We start from the raw sequence: 15,947 nt of genomic DNA on the forward strand, positions 1-15,947 counted from the left end.
TTTGTGCCCTGACCAGGAATCAAACCATGACCTCCTGGTTCATAGGTCAATGCTCAACCACTGAGCCACGCCAGCTGGGCTAGGGTCTTCTTGATAGTTATATTCCTGTTCATATACTTCAGAGTTGTTTCCTTACTATTTAAATTAAGGTGAGGTAATTAATTATTTACTGAAATCACTACAGTATAGCTCAGAGAGGCTAAGGGAGCTTTCCAAGAGTATACAATTAGTGAGATAGTTGTTTTTTATAAAACAGGTGTTTTTTTTTCTAATCTCAAAGTAGTTTGTACGTGCTCCCTGTTGCAATGTGCATTTTTTACTTTGGATTTGCATAGTCCATAATTTTGACCTGTTTTAAATTCAATAACCAGTTTGACAATATGACTGGTAGAGGTCAGATTGTGTAGATTACATTTGCTAGGAAGAGTAGTAGTCTTGATGCCTGCTATAGTAGGAGAGTGTCATATGTTACTGCAACTTGGATCTCCATCTATAACCTATGATTTTATTATGGTGAGCAATGTGGAATAAGTGAAAAGTTGGTTACAGAACAGTTACCCTTCTCTCATATTCTTTGATTAGAGTGGGCAAAGTCCAGCAGCTTGGATCAGATTTATGGAACTCATGTCAACTCCTGGTAACTCTTAATATTTTTCTAGATGCAGACTATAATAGTACATCAAGGAACATGGAAGTACCCAGCAGATTTAGAACTGACTGTCCATAAACACAAGGATTAGTACCTTTCTACGAGGTTATGGTTTACGGATCAGCCAGGATTAGTTATATTTTTAATACAAAACATTTAAACAGTTTATTTTATTTGCAAAGTAACAAACATCTAAGTATAGAAATAAGATACAGACTTTTAATCATTCAGCTTATTCAACAAATACTTATGAAATGGCTGTTCTGCTAGTTACTGGGGGATAATACAGTGGTGAAGTAGACATTATTCTGTTCCCTTGAGAACTGTTTCTTTATAGTGTCAAGTATATTTGCGGAATTTAAAAAAATATTTTTATTGATTTCAGAGAGAGGAAGGGAGAGGGAGAGGGAGAGAGAGATAGAAATATTGATGAGAGAAGCATTGATTGATTGGCTGCCTTCTGCACGCCCCCTACTAGGGATTGAGCCCACAACCCCAACATATGCCCTGACTGCGACCTCAACCTCTGAACCTCCCAGTGCATGGGGTAATGCTAGCCAGGCTATTTGTGGAATTTTTTTGTAGTCAATTAGAATATGTTTAATTATAACCATGGCTGAATTGGTGTAAATTCAGGACATAGGACTCAATTGTTTAAAGATCCCATCTAGTCCTGGCTGGTTGTTCAGTGGTTAGAGCGTCAGCCCGTGTACTGAAGGGTCGTGAGTTCGATTCCTGGTCAAGGGCATGTATCTGGGTTGCAGGTTTGATCCCTGACCCTGGTCAGGGCCCATTTGGGAAGCAGCCAGTTGATGTTTCACATGGATGTTTCTCTCTCCCCCCCTCCTCCGTCCCTTCCACTCTCTTTCTAAAGATCAATGGGAAAAATATCCTTGTGTGAGGATTAAAAAAAGAAGAAGAATAAAGGCCCCATGCAGTTCAAATATTGCAAACGTATATGTTTCTATTCTTTACTAACTATATTAAAAGCAAACCTTTACTTTTTAAGTACATTGTAATTAAGATCTGGCTAAGGTATGATTTGGGAGTTATTAGCTGGATTTATAGATCTTGACTCCACAATTTATTTGCATTGTGATTTTTGTGCAAGTTATCTAACCTGTATTGTACCTGAATTTGCACATCTGTAAAATGGGGATAATTATAGTACCTACTAGAGGCCTGGTGCACGAAATTCGTGCACGGAGGGCGGGTGTCCCTCAGCCCAGCCTGTACCCTCTCCAATCTGGGACCCCTTGAGGGATGTCCGACTGCCCGTTTAGACCCGGTGGGATAAGGCCTAAACGGGCAGTCGGACATCCCTCTCACAATCCAGGACTGCTGGCTCCCAACTGCTCGCCTGCTTGCCTTCCTGATTGTCCCTAACCACTTCTGCCTGCCAGCCTGATCACCCCTAACCACTCTGCTGCCAGCCTGATTGATGCCTAACTGATCTCCTGCCAGCCTGTTTGCCCCCAACTTCCCTCCTCTGTCGGCCTGGTCACCCCTAACTGCCCTCCCCTGCAGGGTTGATCACCTCCAACTGCCCTCCCTTGCAGGCCTGGTTCCTCTCAACTGCCCTCCCTTGCAGGCTGGGTGCCTCCCAACTGCCCTCCCCTGCTGGCCATCTTGTGTCCACATGGGGACAGGATCTTTGACCACATGGGGGAAGCCATATTGTGTGTTGGAGTGATAGTCAATCTGCATATTACTCTTTTATTAGATAGGATAGAGGCCTGGTGCAGGGGTGGGGGCAAGCTGGTTTGCCCTGAAGGATGTCCTGGATCAGGATGAGGGTTCCCTTGGGGCATGAGTTGGCCTGAGCAAGGGGCCTGTGGTGGTTTGCAGGCCAGCCACAGCCCCAGGCGACCCTAGCGGAGGCCCTGGTATCTGGAATTTATTTACCTTCTACAATTGAAACTTTGTAGCCTGGAGCGGAGCCAAGCCTCCTGCTTGCTCCGCGGATGGCAGCCATTTCTGTTGGGGTTAATTCACCTTCTTTAATTGAAACTTTGTAGCCTAAGCTGAGGCCTGGGCCTGGCCAGGGTGTGCAGAAAGCTTGGCTTCCTCCGTTGCTGGGGGCAACCCTGGCCTTCTCGCTCCAGCTCCGTGGCTGCCACCATTTCTGTTTGGATTTGTTTACCTTCTATAATTTAAACTTTGTATCCTTGAGTGGAGGCCTGGGCCTGCCAGAGTGTGTGGAAAGCTTGGCTTCCTCTGTTGCTGGGGAAACCCAAGCCTCCCTTCTGGTAGCCATCTTGGTTGGGGTTAATTTGCATACTCAACCTGATTGGCTGACAGGCATGGCTTGGCTGGTGGGTGTGGCTTATGTAGCAGAGTGATGGTTAATTTGCATATTACTCTTTTATTAGGATGTTACAGGGTAGTTCTGAGGATTAAATGAGGTAATACACATTAAGCACTTAGAACAGTGCTTGTCATATATTAGATATTTAATAAATGTTAGTTATGATTTTTATTTTTATCAGTTTGTGTATATGTTGCTGGTGATTGAGTCTTCTGTAGGAAAACCCAATGAGGGCTAAGGGCAAGGGACACTTAAATGAGTGACTTGGATGTGTTTATGAAATGAATTCACAAATAAGCATTAATCCATGTTTAATTGAATTTAACCAGAATAGTGTAAGTTTAAACTCTAGATTTCTTTTACGTTAAGTGCTTATTTATAACACATTTGGGTGCTTACAGGTCACTATTCTAGGATATAGAACACTGAACTAAGTATTAAAATAATACTCTATATATCCAACTTTTTTTATTCTGGAAAATTACAACATATTCAGAAAGTAGAAAATAGCACACTACAAGTACCTATCACCAAGCTTCAACAATTACCATCTTGTAATTAGTAGAATTTCATATATTCACCCAAGTCTCCCTCACTGAATTATTTTAAAACAAATTCCAGACATATTATCATATTGAAGATTTAAAAATAAAGTTAGCCCTAGCCAGTTTGCCTCAGTGGATAGAGTGTCGGCCTGCGGACTAAAGGGTCCCGGGTTCCATTCTGGTCAAGGGCACATGCCCGGGTTGCGGGATCGACCCGCAGTAGTAGGGGGCATGCAGGAGGCAGCCAATCGATGATTATTTCTCATCATTGATGTTTTTATCTCTCTCTCCGTCTCTGAAATCAATAAAAATATATTCCAAAAAATAAATAAACTTACTATACTATGGGGAGTTGGCCTAAAATGAACTACACTATATTTGTAAAAATACAAGTTGTTTTATTTCCTTTGTTGCCAGTACAAAAAACAAGTTGCCCTCTTAATTAAAAAAAAAAAAATAATAATAAAAAAAAATATATATATATATCCCTAACCGGTTTGGCTCAGTGGATAGAGCATTGGCCTGCAGACTCAAGGGTCCCAGGTTCGATTCCGGTCAAGGGCATGTACCTTGGTTGCGGGCACATCCCCAGTAGGGGGCGTTTAGGAGGCAGCTGATCGATGTTTCTCTCTCATTGATGTTTCTAACTCTCTCTCTCTCCCTCTCCCTTCCTCTCTATAAAAAATCAATAAAATATTAAAAAAATATATTTTTTATTTCAGAGAGGAAGGGAGAGGGAGAGATAGAAACATCAATGATGAGAGAGAATCATTGATCTACTGCCTCATGCATACCCCACACTGGGGATTGAGCCCATGACCCGGGCATGTACTCTGACTGGGAATTGAACCTGGGACCCTTCAGTCCTCAGGTCGATGCTCTCTCCACTGAGCCATGCTGGCTGGGCTTGATTTCTTTTAAGTGATAGTGTTTTTGGCATATGGCGTTTATTATATTTTGTAGTTTAGAAGCTACTTAACACTCTATTCTGAAAATTTTCGAACTTATACCAAAGTTGAAAGGATTTTACATATACTCACTACCTATTTTCTACCTTTAACATTTTAATATGCCTATTTTATCACATATTTAGCCATCTATCCAATTCTCCATCGGTGCAGCAATCCATCCTATTGTGTTTTTAAAAGAAATATATATTGATTTGATTTCAGAAAGAGAGGAAGGGGAAGAGAGAGAGAGAGAAAGAAAGAGGGAGGGAGGGAGGGAGGGAGGGAGGGAGGGAGGAGAGAGAGAGAGAGAGAGAGAGAGAGAGAGAGAGAGAGAGAGAGAGAGAGATGATATGAGAAAGAACATCGATCATTTGTTTTCTGTATATGCCCCTACCGAGGATTGTACAGCTGAGCCATTCCTGCTGGGCTAAGTGAATATACTAGTAAAATAAGTGTTAACTTATTTTTTCTTAGTTAAACTTTTGTAATAGTTAGTGCACATAGTAGCTTTTAGTTGCTGTACTTGTGGTCTGAATAAATAAAAAATTCGTTTTAAAATGTAACAGTCATTCTAAGTATATCCTTTTAGTAGCTGTAATTCTTGCAACAAATGCATACAGGTTTTTAGATGCTCTTAGCTTGAAAAACAAAGCTTATGTTATCTTCCCTGGCTGGTTTTGCTCAGTGGATAGAGTGCCGGCCTTTGGACTGAAGGGTCCCAGGTTCGATTCTGGTCAGAGGCATGTACCTTGGTTGCAGGCATATCCCAGTGGGGGGTGTGCAGAAGGCAGCTGATTGATGTTTCTCTCTCATTGATGTTTCTAACTCTCTATCCCTCTCCCTTCCTCTCTGTAAAAAATCAATAAAACATATATATATATATAAGCTTATGTCATCTTTATCAGATGAATACTGTGCTGCCATTAAAAATTATGTTTTAGCTCTGACCAGTGAGGCTCAGTTGGTGAGTGTCATCCCATGTGCCAAAGGTCACTGGTTCAATTCCTGGTCAGGGCACATGCCCAGGTTTGGGGTTCAGTCCCCAGTCAGGGTGCGTATGGGAGGCAACCAGTCGATGTTTCTCTCTCACATCCAGTTTCTGTCTCCCTCTCCCTTCTGCTCTCTCTTAAAAAAAGCAATAAAAACATTTAAAATTGTTTTAGAAGAATATTTAATGGTGCAGGAAAATATTTACAGTATATTTTAATTAATGGAGGAAAATGGTTACAAAGCAGTAAAGTAACAGTTCAGTTTTGTTAAAACCAAACGCGTGTTAACATTTTTCCCATGATTGCCTCTGGATGGTGGGATTTCAGGTTTACATTATTTTGTACTTCTCACTTGTCTTTATATTCCACTTTCTATAGTGGAGTGTTTTTTTTTTAAAATATCTTTTATTGATTTTTTTACAGAGAGGAAGGGAGAGGGATAGAGAGTTAGAAACATCGATCATCTGCCTCCTGCACACTCCCCACTGGGGATGTGCCTGCAACCAAGGTACATGTCCTTGACTGGAGTCGAACCTGGGACCCTTCAGTCCACAGGCCTACGCTCTATCCACTGAGCCAAACCGGTTAGGGCTAGTGGAGTTTTTTTCAAAATATATTTTTATTGTTTTCAGAGAGGAAGGGAGAGGGAGTGAGAGATAGAAACACCAATGAGGAAAGAATCATTGATCGGCTGCCTCCTAGGGCTTAGGAATTTATTTAAAAACTAGTGGCCTAATGCACGGATTTATGCACATTGAAAGGAAATTAATTAGAAGGTTGTTGGCGGGGTGGGACTGGGTGAGATGGGCCGGACACACCCTGGAGCCTACCTCCTGCGGTCCCTCCACTGCATCTGTGGAGTGATCAGGGGTCCCTCCACCTGGCCTGCAGGAATTGGGCCGAAACCGGCTCTCCAACATCCCCCAAGGGGTCCCGGAGTCCGAGAGGGCACTCTGCAAAGTTGCTGTCGTACAGGGTGTGGAACGCAAACGCAAGTGTGCAGTAAACCAGATTCCGGGCTGACAGTACCCCAGCAACAACATAACCCACGGCCAAAGGTGGAATCACATGGCCTCGCGAGGAATTGGGCTCCCTCTTCTCTGGTTTTGGGGTGTCTCACCCGAGAACCACTGCTGCCAAGTCACTGCAGCTCTACAGCTCCTGCTTTGACAGTCTGCCCCCTAGTGGTTAGTGCACGTCATGACCAGGTGGATGGTAGGAGGGACACTTAGCATATTAGCCTTTTATATATATTTTGTTTTTCTTATTGTTGCTGCTGTATTCAATGTGAGAGAGACACATTGATTCATTGCCTCCATCATGCCCAACTGGGGCCAGGGTCAAGTCTGCAACTGAGGTATATGCCCTTGACTGGAATTGAACCTAGGACCCTTCAGTACAAGGGCCGACACTTTATCCATTGAGTCAAACCGTCTAGGGCAATATTTAATTGTTTCTGATGCTATTATAAATGGTATTTTTTTTTGTTGTTGTTAATCCTCACCCGAGGATATTTTTCCATTGATCTTTTAGAGAGAGTGGAATAGAGAGGGAAAGACAGAGGGAAACATCATTGTGAGAGAAATACATTGATTGTTTGCCTCCTGCACGCGCCCCGACCCGGGCCCGGGCTGGGGAGGAGCCTGCAACCAAGGTATGTGCCCTTGACCTGAATTGAACCCGGGACCTTGTGGTCCGCAGACCAACGCTCTGTCCACTGAGCCAAACCTGCTAGGGCTGGAATTGTTTTCTTAATTTTATTTTTGGATTGTTCATTGTTAATATATAGAAATGCAGTTGAGTTTTACATGTTGATGTATCCATGAACTTTATTGAATTCGTTTATTAGCTAAAATTTTTTGTGTGATATTGTTAAGGTTTTTTTATCTTTGTTCATTATAAAATGCCATTTTAAACAATCAGGAAATTAACAAAAATTTAAATTAATTACCATTGTTTTTTATAAAAACATTTTGGTCAATATATGCATGATTATATAGCCAAATTTCAGAGACTCTTGTGTGGTTCATTGTTATGTCATAAAGATAGCAGCTCATCTATGGCAGCAGGTAGATGCATGCGTGAAAATGAGAAGTAGTTTTGTAAGATGTTACCATATGGAAAACGGGGTAACTGATATACAGGCTAATTCAACTGCGTGTGAATCTGCAATTATCTCAAGATGAAAAGTTTAATTTGAAAAAAGACTAGTTCCTCTACGCATATAATTCTCCAAAATAATAGTGCAAAAAAGGTGTAACACTAATAATTTTTGAAACTCCACAGTTCCTCATGGAAAATACATAAATCAGTAAAACATTCAAGGAAGAGAACATGGCCCATAGTTAAAAACATTGACTTCAGGGCTCAAAACTTGTCTGAAATTTAGTCATTTATGATATGGTTAGCTTGCTTATGTTAAGAATTTAGATTTTTTTTTTGGGGGGGGGGGGTTCCACTTGTCAGATAGGCAGATCAGGTCTCACATGTGCATTGGACCCATGTTTTAATTGTGTGGTCGTGAGCATGATCGCTGAATATGTTCTTCAATGGAGATTTTTAACCACTCTTAAAAGGGCCATTTTAAGGTCTTTTACCTAGCACCTAGAGTTATGTAATATGTAGTGCTGGTTGAGTCAGCTTCACATTTTGGTAGAGGGAGGAAGAGAGTGACAACCATGTCTGGATTAAAAAGAATAACTTCTAACAGTTCACAGTTGTAAAGCTCATCACTTAATATGTGCAGTTTTGCCTTAGGAAAAGATTCTTCAATTTACAAAACGATTAATAAGTTCTGCCTTTTATACAGTTGGTTTGGTGTGTTTAAAATACCATTTTCACAAATAAGACAAATAATTCTAAGGACCATGTCTAATGTGTGAGTCTAGGAATGAGGTAGATTAAAAAATATATATATATACCGGTATATCGATTTCAGAGAGGAAGGGAGAGGGATAGAGAGATAGAAACATCAATGATGAGAGAGAATCATTGATCGGCTGCTTCCTGCATGCCCCCTACTGGGGATCAAGCCTGAGACCCAGGCATGTGCCCTTGCGAGAATCGAACTTGGGAACCTTCAGTCCACAGGCCGATGCTCTATCCACTGAGCCAAACCGGCTAGGACATGAGGTAGATTTTTACCAGAAATCAGAGCTTTTATATGAAACTAGAGGCCCGGTGCACGAAATTCGTGCACGGAGGGGGGTTGTCCCTCAGCCCAGCCTGTACCCTCTCCAATCTGGGACCCCTCGAGAGATGTCTGACTGCCCGTTTAGGCCCGATCCCCCCGGTGGGATCGGGCCTAAACGGGCTTTTGGACATCCCTCTCACAATCCAGGACTGCTGGCTCCCAACTGCTTGCCAGCTTGCCTTCCTGATTGCCCCTAACCGCTTCTGCCTGCCAGCCTGATCACCCCTTAACCACTCTGCTGTCAGCCTGTTTGCCCCCAACTTCCCTCCTCTGCCGGCCTGGTCACCCCTAACTGCCCTCTCCTGCAGGGTTGATCACCTCCAACTGCCCTGCCTTGCAAGCCTGATCCCTCTCAACTGCCCTCCCTTACAGGCCTGGTCCCTCTCAACTGCCCTCCCTTGCAGGCCGGGTGCCTCCCAGCTGCCCTCTCCTGCTGGCCATCTTGTGGTGGCCATCTTGTGTCCACATGGGGGCAGGATCTTTGACCACATGGGGGCAGTTATATTGTGTGTTGCAGTGATGATCAATCTGCATATTACTCTTTTATTAGATAGGATAGAGGCCTGGTACAGGGGTGGGGGCCAGCTGGTTTGCCCTGAAGGGTGTCCCTGATCAGGGTGTGGTTCCCTTGGGGCATGGGGCGGCCTGAGTGAGGGACCTGTGGTGGTTTGCAGGCCGGCCACACCCCCTGGCAACCCAAGCGGAGGCCCTGGTATCTGGAATTTATTTTCCTTCTACAATTGAAACTTTGTAGCTTGAGTGGAGGCTTAGGCCTGGCAAGGGCAGGCGGAAAGCTTGGCTTCCTCTGTTACCTAGGAAACCTTGCTCTCTGTGGCTGTAGCCATCTTGGTTGGGTTAATTTGCATACTTGCTCTGATTGGATGGTGGGCGTGACTTGTGGGTGTGTCGGAGGTATGGTCAATTTGCATATTTGTCTATTATTAGGTAGGATGAGTATTTCCAATCTAAGTAGTCATTCTGGGAGGCCACAGTGATAGCAATGATAATGTCATTCCTGAGGACATTTTTTTCTCCCCACATTAAACTAATCACTATATTGTTTAAGAATAGATACATATATGGTAAAAACAACAAATAAAAGCAAAGGTGAGATTAACCAAAATTCAGGATAGAGGTTACCTCTATGGAGTATGGGGGGATTTGATCAGAGGGGAGCTCAAAGGCTTCAGATGTATTAATTAGTATCTACTTTTTCTCAAGTGACATAAAAGGGTAGATAAGTTTTATTATTATTCTTTAAATTACATACATGGGAAATAATACTTTTTGCATTGTATAACAAATCATAAAAGTAGAAAATAAATTAACGAAGTTCGTCCATTCTTCTGTGCTACTTATAACTCAAGCCAAAAACCTGGGAGTCATCCTTGATCATGTCCTCAACCAAATCCCATTAATTATCACTCCTAAATCTTTCTAATCTTCCACTTCCACTAGTCCAAGCCTCCTTCAACTGTCACCTGGAGCCCTGAAACCCTTTCCTCTCTTAAGGCAGTCAAAGAAACCATTTTTAAAATGTGATTATCATTTTAGTTTGAATCCTGTCTTGCCCACCTGCTATCAGAAGCAACAGAGATAAGTAAATTGCCCAAGACCACGCAGCCAGGAAATGGCAGGATTATAAATCTACTAGTCTTACTCGAGAACCCGCTGTCTTTCCCACCCTTGTGTTGAACAAGGTAATACTGGGAAAGGCTTAGCCCAACCTGGCATACATAGTGTTGTAATCACTGGTTAAAGGATAGTTTGATTTCTTCTCCTATCACCCCCTCACCATTGAAGGGACCTAGTGCCCAGGTGGGAATAAAAGAGATTTTTGGTGCTGGAAAGCTGAGTCCTTGGGGCCAGTAATTGGGTCACATATGAGCACCTTCTTGTTCTTATTTTTTTAAAAAAATCTTATCCTCTCCCCTTGCTTGGAATTTGGATGGAGGACCTAGAGGCCTGGCCCAGGTACACTGGGGCCACTAGAACAGACCAAGGTGCATGCAGTACAGAGTTAGGGTCGGGGTGAGAAGGCAGGCATAGCTAAGGCTCTGGGACATCCCCAGCTGCTCAGAATAAGTTTGAACCTGCAGAGGTTCATCTCTTCGCCTTCGCAGCACTTTCAGAATTGTTGTCCATTACTTTTCTGCCCTATAGCAGGCACCATCATGTTCTGAATTCTTAGTGTCTAGCACCGAGCATGACCAAGGGTAAAAATCCAGAAAATGGGAAGTCTGGCTAAGTCCTATGAGCTCCTTGAGAAGTCTTTTCTTCCCTGACACACTGTTTCCATGCCATCCACCATGAATCCCCACAGCTGTGATGCTTTCTGAATTGTGGGCTTCAAAGTATTTGCTGAGCCTGGCCAGTGTGGCTCAGTTGGCTGAGCATGGTCCTGTGCACCGAAAAGCTGCTGGTTTGATTCTCAGTCAGGGCACGTACCCAAGGTTGTAGGATCAATCCCTTGTCAGGGTGCATATGCCTTCTGACATTCCCATTTAGGTGTTCCTCTTCTCCATGGTCCCTGAACCTAGGTGGACCTCTGTCACTAGATCAAATGGTTCCTGGACCACAGGAACCAGTCCTGATTTATCTCACTGTGGCATCACCTGGCAGTACTTGGCGTCAGACTAGGCACAGGCAGCATCTGTAGAAGGCATCATATTTTAGTGAAGAGATGTACCTCTGGAGTAGACAGATCTGGTTGGGATCCCAGCTCTGCCACTTGAAAGTTCACTGGAGAGCTTGGGTAAATTCCTTCATAATAGTTTGCTGTTCAGACAAATGGCTGGTTGAGAAGCTCAGAAATGAAGTCTTCAACTACCTGTTTGAGTTGTCAGGATAGCCATTATGCCCTCAATCCAAGGGGAGAGGGAAGAACAGACCTTTTAATACTTGGTATCTGGTATCTGAGTTCTGTAAGGAGGAGGCAAAGTTACAGTGGGGTTTTGTCCTTCTCTGCCCCAGTCTAATATCCTCCACCCCCAAGTCACCTAGAAAACAGAGCTTAAAATAAGAACGAAGTACCAATATTTTATTTGGATGGTATAAACTCAAGGCACTGAGAGTGAGAAAAGAAAAATAAGGCATTGGAGAATGGAAGGTAATGCAAGGTGATAGCAGATGGGGCCCTGCTTCATGACAAGCCTTGAAGCACAGCAGGTGTGTTCACTGGCTACTTGGGAGATCTCCCCATTGGCTGTACTGCTTGGAGAAACATTGCCTTGCAGCAATTCAGAGAAGGGAGGGAAGAACAGGGAATTTATCTGCCTGGGTCTCTCCAAATTCCTATTAGTTAAATGTTACCCAAGAGGATTAACTCCCCCAGGTTTCTGTGTTACTAGTGGCTACTTGAGATGCCAGATCCCATGCCCTGTGGTGGGGCATTCCATCCAAGTCTGGAAGTGGTAGGAGGAGATAGAAACTCTGGGCATGTGGCTGGTGAATTCTGGGCAGAATCTGATTGAATACATAAGATGTGTCCCAAACAGTCTAATAGTGTTTTTCTCAGTAGAAAACCTTTCCCAAGGTCATATGGCTAACAAGTGGTAAAATCAGCATTTGAATATAGCCTGGCCCTGGAAACTATGGAAGACCAAGATAAGGAACTTGTATTTTTTGTAGCAGGTTAAAGGACAGTCACTGAAGGATTTCAAGTTGGGAAGTGACATAAAAAACTTTTTAATAAAGATCCCAATCTCCACTTTGCTTCATCTTTCCATGTAGCTAAACTCAGCGAAAGTAGGTGGACCCAAGGAGGTAAGGGCATCCAAGATAGTTTTTGCAGAGTCCCTGACAAGGTCCAACTCATATGGGCTTCATTCAACACTACCTCATAATCTTTTTCTGTCTGCATCTAAGTCTATAACTACTAAAGAGACTACCTGGTCAGAGGCAGGCAGGATCTGGGTGGAGAAGCCAAAATGAGGTTATCTGTTCTTTGTTGGCCTGTGGATTGGGGGATCCTGGCACCCGAAGATGAGTCCTTTTGTGTTGCCTGAGATGGTTAGATCTCATGAATTCTCGGCCACACTGATCATACTGGTATGTATCCATATATCTCGTCCAAGCTCATCAGGGTGGAAGAAAGGCCACGTACAACCTTCCCACTCATATTTATAGGGCCTCTCACCTGTGTGTGTGTGTGTGTGTTGGTGACTCAGGAGGTAGGAGAGCTTAGTGTAAGCTTTTCCACAGTTCTCATACTGGCAGCAGTAAGGACTTCCAACTGGGGCCCTCCTCCTGGGAGCCCTTTCTAGGGCCCTACACTTCTGCTCTGTTCTTTGTGGAGCAGGTGTGGGCCGCTCAGGTAATAAGGTGTCTTTCTAGGATGCTGGCTGGCTAACAGAGTCCTGGGATTCTAAAGTCAGCAATGATGGGGACTCACCTGGGGGCATTCCACAGTTGTGGGGATCTCTAAGGGACAACATCTGAGCCAAAGAAAGGAGTCTTGCCTGGCACCCAGCAGAAGGCAGGGTTGGAGGCAATAACATTTTAGGTGTTAAAGAGACTCTATTAGAAGGTACTATAGGGTGGCCAGAATAATGCATTGTTGGTGTCCTCATGTGGAACACTGTGACTGGTGGCCCATTAGGGGGCATCTTTAGATTCCCATTGAAGGTCATGGCCACTCCTGGAATATTGGACTTTACTAAGGACATCATTTGGGGCCCCTTGAAAATCATCATTTCTGGTTGAGAGGGAGACATTCCCTGACAATAAATCATTTGGGAAGGAGGGAGAGTCACTTGGGGCTAATAGTTCACACCAGGCTCAGGCAGCAACACACTGTGGCCCCATTTCATTTGCATTCTGCCCAGGCGCCTGAGCAGAAACCAAGGGGATCCTCTCCAGCTGTGGACACTGAAGGATATGTTGGATGCCTGATGAGCTATGGTTCCAAGAGGTGTGCACTCCTCTGCTTCCAGGAGATGGAGACATGTCCAAAATTTATATTGACTTCTCAGTATTGTCTGCTATCTGGTGCTGAGCTGCCCGCCACTGGTTCAGCACCTCATTCTCTTGCTCCATCTCAATCTGGGATCCGTTGCACCTTGGGACTGTGTGCCAGTCCAGACCACATCAGAGCAGAGCCGAGTCCTGCTGCCTTGGCGTCTGGTGTCATGTACCTTCACGTCACAATTGCACTGGGGGTGCAGGGCCAAGGGCCGCACCCCACCGCACCCACTGACCCATCTAGCAGCCGCTGCCCTACCCCGCCCAGCCGCCTGCATAGACACTGCAGGGCCATGACCTCAGACCTTCACTGCTTCTGAGGACATTTTGAGAACTCTACTTTTGTAACCAATTTAGAAGTCATACAAGAAAAATTTTCAGGAATACTTCAGATTTTGGCAAAAACTGATTTATGCTACTTGATAATCTTGCATTATTCACCATATTTGACTCTAAATGACATTTGGCTATTTTCAGAAATCACATCCATCCTCAGATTTCTCAAATGAATGAGCACAATTTTTAAAGTACTTACCAGAATTTTTTCACCTTTGGACTCCTACCTAGACTCATACTTTATAATATAATACTAGGTACAAACATATTTATGCCTAAAAATGCTGTCCTTCAGAGAGGAAGGACATTCTACTGATTGTATTGTTTTTATTTTTGTGTGTGGTGGTACTAATAATGGCCTGCACTGATTTCTTCAGAGTCCTGACCTTGGCAAGCTACAGCATGAATTAATGTGATAACTAAGCTGGTTTTGTGGTTGGATTCCTGTGAGTTCTAGGAATGAGTGGACAGTCATCATTTTGCTGATTTTTTTTTTTTTTTGTTAAACCTCACCCCAGGATATTTTTTTCCATTGATTTTTTTTTTTTTAGAGAGAGTAGAAGGGAGGGGGAGAGACAGAGTGAAACTTCCATTGGTTGCCTTCAGCACTGGCCGACCAGGGATAGGATTGAGCCTGCAACCAAGGTAGTGCCCTTGACCGGAATTGATCTCAAGACCCTTCAGTCCGGAGGCTGATGCTCTAACCATTGAGCCAAACCTGCTAGGGCTAATTTGCTGTACTCTTTTCATTTCTAATGAACAACTTTTTGCTCTTTGGTAATTTTTGATGGGACAAGATCTGGAATGACGTCATTCATGCTTATTTTAGAATTTTGGTTATAAGGAATTCTGTGCTGTGGGTTGATATGTTACATCTTCTGGTTTCATTTTCTAATTTAAGATTAAGGACACCAAGTGACTCGATAATTGTATTTGTTGTACATCTGACTCTTTTCCAAAGGAAGATTATAGCAAAAAGTAGAACTCCTGCCCTTTTGGCAACTTTATTCTAGAGGCAAATTTGTTTCAAAATTTTGTAGAACAACTCTCTTCACCAAAACAAAACTACCAAAATCCACACAGGGTCTCCAGTTGCAGTATGTCTGTTATCTCATTTCTTTTTCTTTCTCTAAATACCTTGTTTTTTTTCTGACCAAAACAGGAAACGGTGCAAAGTAACCACTGGCCTTGGGGCCTAGCTCCCTGCTTAAATACGGGTGGTGCCTGGCCCTGGAAGGCTTGACAACTGTTACTTGATTCATAGTGTTTTAATATGCCATTCTGTTGATTATTGTGAGGTTGGAATGCTTTTTCTCCAGATTATGGTTGTTGTTAATGAGTTGTATTCCCCTTTTAAAAAATTTTGTTTCCTTTTTTAAATTTTTTATCTACTAGGAATTTAATATTTTTTAAAAATAAATTTTAAACTTTTATTATTTATTATTTATTTATTTATTTATTTTTTTGTTATTCCTCACCTGAGGATATTTTTCCATTGATTTTTAGAGAACAGTGGAAGGGACAGGGAGAGACAGAGAGAGAGAACCTTAGATGTGAGTGAGTCATCAATTGGTTGCCTCTTGCTTGTGCCCTGACCTGGTGCCAGGAATCGAGTCTGCAACCCAAGTACATGCCCTTCATTAGAATCAAACCTGGGACCTTTCAGTCTTTGGGCCGACGCTCTATCCACTGAGCCAAACTGGCTAGGGGGAATTTAGTATTTTTTTGGTAAATATGTTTATCTTTGTTTTCAAGTTAGTTTGCCTTTTTTTTTTTTTGAAAATATATATGTGTGCCAAAACCGGTTTGGCTCAGTGGATAGAGCGTCGGCCTGCCGAATGAAGGGTCCCAGGTTCGATTCCGGTCAAGGGCATGTACGTTGGTTGCGGGCACATCCCCAGTAGGGGGTGCGCAGGAGGCAGCTGATCGATGTTTCTCTCTCATCGATGTTTCTAACTCTCTATCCCTCTCCCTTCCTCTCTGTAAAAAATCAATAAAATATATAAAAAAAAATC

The 15,947-nt window shown here is 43.2% G+C and overlaps 1 protein-coding gene and 1 pseudogene across 6 annotated transcripts in view; one reads left to right on the forward strand and one right to left on the reverse strand.

Annotated features, from left to right (window-relative positions):
* The window catches only part of ATRX (ATRX chromatin remodeler), a 284,854-nt gene that overhangs the window by 19,965 nt on the left and 248,942 nt on the right, over window positions 1-15,947 (forward strand). The window lies entirely within an intron of this gene.
* On the reverse strand, window positions 9,337-15,275 carry LOC307095511 (Krueppel-like factor 17; annotated as a pseudogene). Its single transcript has one exon. The product of its transcript is annotated as a Krueppel-like factor 17 (transcript).

This window comes from Cnephaeus nilssonii (assembly GCF_951640355.1).
Source record: "Cnephaeus nilssonii genome assembly, chromosome: X".
NCBI lineage: Eukaryota > Metazoa > Chordata > Mammalia > Chiroptera > Vespertilionidae > Cnephaeus > Cnephaeus nilssonii.